Raw genomic sequence first — 5,086 nt, 5'->3', positions numbered from 1 at the left:
GAACAAACATGCTTCACTGCTGTCCAAAAGGTTTAAGACCTTCTCACTCCATATTGCTAATGTAAATTAGGATAAAGACCTCAGCTCTGATGTGGATTCCCTCTAAGGGGTGTATAAATTACATATTTATTCATATTTGTGCAGTTGAGGTAGCGAAAGATTGCCCGATCCCTGTTCAGATTTGGAGGCCAGCACATTTAAGTTTCATTGATCAGGAGTTCCCAGATGAAACATTTGGCCAGTTTTATCCAAACAAGTGTTGAGTGGATTGATGATTGATGTAAATACTAGTCTCTACCGAAAAAATATGTTGCTTTCTGTCCTCCCACTGCTGCCTCTGTCTCGTCTCAGCAGTTACAACTGAAGAATCCCTCTTTCATGCAGCGATGATAGTCTACTCTTGGTGAAATTCGGAGCTGTACCTTTAAGACCTTGCCACACCCCCTCAATTCAGGAAATTGTCACACCAGGTTTGTTTGTTTGTTTTTTTTCTTTTTTCCCTGAACCAGGAAGTTGAACTGATGCAAACAGCAAAGATGGCTTCAAGCATGCAAAACAAACAAATGCTGCTGCTGGTAAGACAAGGGAAAATCCAATGCAAGCTGCACATTAGCAGCAACACTGGGATGTACCAGTGGTGGATGTGCCACCTTACTTTTTTTTTTCCTTGATACTATAAATCCTAAGAGGTACAAGCATAATATATTCTTACTTTAATTTGTTTTCCCTTTGATCACCCAGAGGGTGTTTGTAACTGGCAAACTCCAATATGTCCACTCCCCCACACTGTGTTGTACGTCATTGTCTCCTGGCTGGAACGAAGATGCCTGATTTCCTGCTGCTCCCTGGTTGTGGGGTGGCTGGTGGTTAGCCAGAAGCATGCTGCGAGGGCCTGACAGGAGGACAGTGCTGCACTGAAGCTGCTGAACTGTGGTAAGATCTGCTAATAATTGTTGCCCTGGCTGCCATGCAGGGAATTCAGTGCACCAGTGTCGTGCAAGCATTTGCGATTGGTCAATCCCAAACCCCAAGTTATTGACAGCAAGACTGTGGTAATGTCTGGATGTTTATTGTAATATTTGTCAGACTTCAGAAAGTAGCTCTGCTGTGCCTGAAGTGAAACAGTTGATGTGTCCGTCTGCTCAAATGCCATGAAAAAATAGTTTAGCAGGCCTCTTGCAATGTGTTAGTTTGCTGCCTCCGTATTTTTACCATCTGACTTTATTACTGGAAACAAGTCGCAGAAATACTGATGGCCTTCCACTTCTCTGATTTATCCTGATGTATTGACCCTTCCTTGTGTCTGATCTTTTAAATATAATCTACCTACAGCGTGAGTCTGCCTGACATTCTTTTGAGACACACTTTTGCAAATCACCATTAAAAATAAGGGCAATAGGTCCATGTTCTCTTTCATTTTAAGAATTCTTATATGCAATCTAAATGCTAATGATCTAATTGATATTTGTGGGCATGAATAAGTCCCCCAAAGCCAGAAACCAAAGAAGGAAGACTTCATGTACTGTCATCTAGATGTGAAGTCTCAGAATACCTTTTAATAAGATTGAATTTAATGATTTTTTTTCTTTTTACCTCAAAGTGTTTGAACACAACAAAAATCTTCAAACTCAACTATTCAACTTGTATTATCAAACTTCACATGTTAATGACATGAGTTTAGAAAAGTCACACCATGTTAAACTATCTTAAACTATTTTCAGTGATGATTCCTGACATCACATCTCAGATTTGCACTTCAAATGTATACTTTGTTTCCTGATCCATACATAGTTTCAGGTCTTCTGTCAGTTACACACACATTGAAGACACATTGCTGCATAAACAGAACAGGAAAATATGCGTGGCGTTGCGCAGGCGGGCGTCGTTCATGCCATGAATGCTTACACCTTTTTTTCAAATGCGGCATAATCTGCTTTCTAAAATATTTATTTGTGTTTCTTTTCTCTTCCCCCCCCCCCCCCCCCCCAGTTCACTGCCATCACAAAAGCTGTCAGACCACCATCCGACATCTTTAATCTATTCTCCAGCTGTGAGAAGCTCTTCCCAGGATGTTCCTGCAAAGGAAAATTCACACGCTATTTACTGGCTCTTTCACATACAGGATCGTCCGACTACACGGATCCCTCCTCACTGATCATGGTGAAATACAAGTACCTTTTCAAGTACCTAAAGTTTTTATCTCATATGGCACACGGGACATTTTCAGGCCCGCAAAGTAGTGTGGTGGTTAGCACGCTCGTGTCACAGTCAGGTTTATTTATTGAGTCTGCACAGTTCAAAATCGAGAATTTGAGGTTATTAGTTGACTTTGAGATTCCCATTGGCCTGAATTTAAGTGGATGGGTGTCTCTCTCTGTGTTTGCCCTGTGATGTGCTGGCGGTCTGTGGAGAGTTTACCCTGCCTTCACCAGTAGTCAGCTGTGATTGATCACAGAGTGCCGTGAGTTGGAAAAACTGATATAGAAGATAGATGAATGAATGGCATAGTTCCATTTTCATAGATGTGATTTAAGCCACTTTTCATTAACATGTTAAGTTGACCAATTAAGAGAAGAAAGAAAATCATCTCAAACAAGTTAATATGACTCCTAATCAAACTGAAGAGTTCACCAGTCTTGTTTTAGTTTCCTGTGACCCCAAGTTAGATAAAGCCTTTTGATGGAAAATGGAAAAATAAGACTTTTCATCATGTTGTTCAAGGACATTTCAGGATTTTGTTACTCATTCTTGTCTTGGTGGTTTGGTCATTCCTAATTAACACCACTGTGTGACCTTTATGTATAATTAAAAGCTATTTCACAATTTATAATTCACAATATGAGAAATTGATGGTTCACTTCTTTCGGCAAAAGGTTTTCTAGATTTTTGGGGAATATCTTAAATATAATCTACTGAGTGAATGCAGTTCAAAGGTGACAGAATGTCTCTTGTACTAGTTTGTATAGTCCACATGATCAAATGTGGTATTATATTTGTGGTTAGTGCATTATCAGGAGCACTGTCCGTGTGAGAGCATTTGTGGAGTTTGAAGGAGTGTTGTGTGTGCATTGTGATCATTTCAGTGATTCTACACTCGTACACAAACAACATTTATCTCCAATATTTTCCAATCTATTCACTCATGTGTTCTGTAATTGCCATTAATTTAACAAGCTTTGGGAAAACACGAAGGAATGTGGGAGTTAATATAGCCGCTTGCTTGGTGAAGAGTTAAATTGCATGTTTTTGTATTCGAGGGTTATCATTTGAATACAGATTATGTTTTCGTAGCCTGATATTAATGTGTTTGCTATCAGCCTCCAGTTTTTGCACAGAAAGTCTGATCTGTTTTCCTTTACTTGTCAAATTGTACCTAACTGTTTTATTACAACTGCAACTGAAAAAGTTTGAAATTTGATTTTTAATTAAAGACACTTCCTAGATGTACCTTTGCGCATGAGATTTTTTTTTTAATTTTCTTCAGCTCACCGGTACAACACACGCAACAGAAAGCAGTTTTTCAATGACATGGAAACACTTAGCATTGTACAAACGCATAAATTGACAACTTAAAAACTTATAAAGCTTCTTTTCATACCCTATGCTATGCAAATGGGATAAAAAGAGCTGACTCATCTGTCTGTCTTTTCAAAAACGTACTTTCATCAGACTGAAATTTTTAGGTGAGCTGACTTGTAAAAATGATTGGGAGCTGCTAAAAGCCCAAATGGTGGGCTGTAATGGCTCGTAAAGGTTTATGTTTGCTATGCTATTACTTCCCATTTATTTTGGTTGGTGGAAAAGCTAACATTGCAAGTTTCCTGCACTGTCCATCTTATTTTATGACTGAACACAGTAATCTGGAACATATTAGGTATAGAAACCCAAATAGGCAGTTTATACTGAACGTGGATTTTTACTTTGGCCTCTAAGAATCTCTTTATCTGCAAATAAAGAGTACTCTACAGCAAACTAGCACAATCTGAGTTTTTGTACCATTAAATTATACTGTTTTTGAGTGTTCAGATGTTTTAAACTATTATTTTCTAGAATTTTAAGGATTTAGGAGCTTTGACAAAAACATCCATCTGAATCTGCATGTACATTGATTTATTAGGCAATAAATAAGACATCAGTGCCTGCGTCCCCAACTGTGTCGGATTTTTAGGGGCAGTAAATGATCTTATAGTGTGCTGTTGCTGCATAGCCTGATTTGTTTGAAACAGTCTCTCCAGCTGAGAGCATCGATTCCCCCCTTCACTTGTATCGACGCACGCCTAACTGTTGCTCCACCCTCTGCAAGTCGACAAAAGATGTGCATGGGATAACTCCTGCAGTGTCCATGTGCTTTGCATGCGTGCATCGCATTGTTCCGACTTGAATGAGTAGAAGGGAGGAAAAAAAAAAAAAAACAAGTAAACGCAGTTTTCTACGGTTATGTCGGGGTATCCGGATTTACGCCCACCTTTGTTTGTGACCGAGGTGGAGCTGTGATGCGCTGCAGGGTGGCTGCGAGGCTGCGTTCACTGCCGCTGCTCCCCCGGAGAGGAGCGCTGTCCGCGGTGCTGAAATCCCCGCAGCGTTCAGCGGCGTTCAGCACCGCGGACAGCGCTCCTCTCATCCACACACGCTGAGGGGAGAAGAGCGCAAATGGCGCAGATAGTGTATGATGTGGCAAAAAAAAAGTGGATTAAGTGACTCTTTCGGAGTGATTTAATTGCCTTTGTTAAGCTTTCGAACACAAAAGCAGACCAAACCCAAAACAAATGAATGCAGCGCATCGCTACAATCATATAGATAGACGGCGGAGACGGTGTTTTGGATAAAACACGGGGTATACTACGCTGGCCATGCCTCAGCAAGGCGATGTTTGACTTGAAATGCCATATTTAGCTGAGGGGAAAAGGCTCGGTCGTTTTGAGTGACTGGGGCGAGGACGAATGGCATCTTGTGATGTTGGAGGAGACGACCGAGCCCGACGAGGAGCGCGTGAGAGCCAATAGTATTGAAGAGCCGCGTGTGCGCGAGCGCTGGATGGGAGCTACTCCGGGTATACTTCCGCGTCCAATGCATGCTCGTGTGTAGG

Source organism: Salarias fasciatus, chromosome 3 (assembly GCF_902148845.1).
Source record: "Salarias fasciatus chromosome 3, fSalaFa1.1, whole genome shotgun sequence".
In the NCBI taxonomy this organism is placed as follows: domain Eukaryota; kingdom Metazoa; phylum Chordata; class Actinopteri; order Blenniiformes; family Blenniidae; genus Salarias; species Salarias fasciatus.
Note: the sequence above shows the minus strand (reverse complement) of the source record.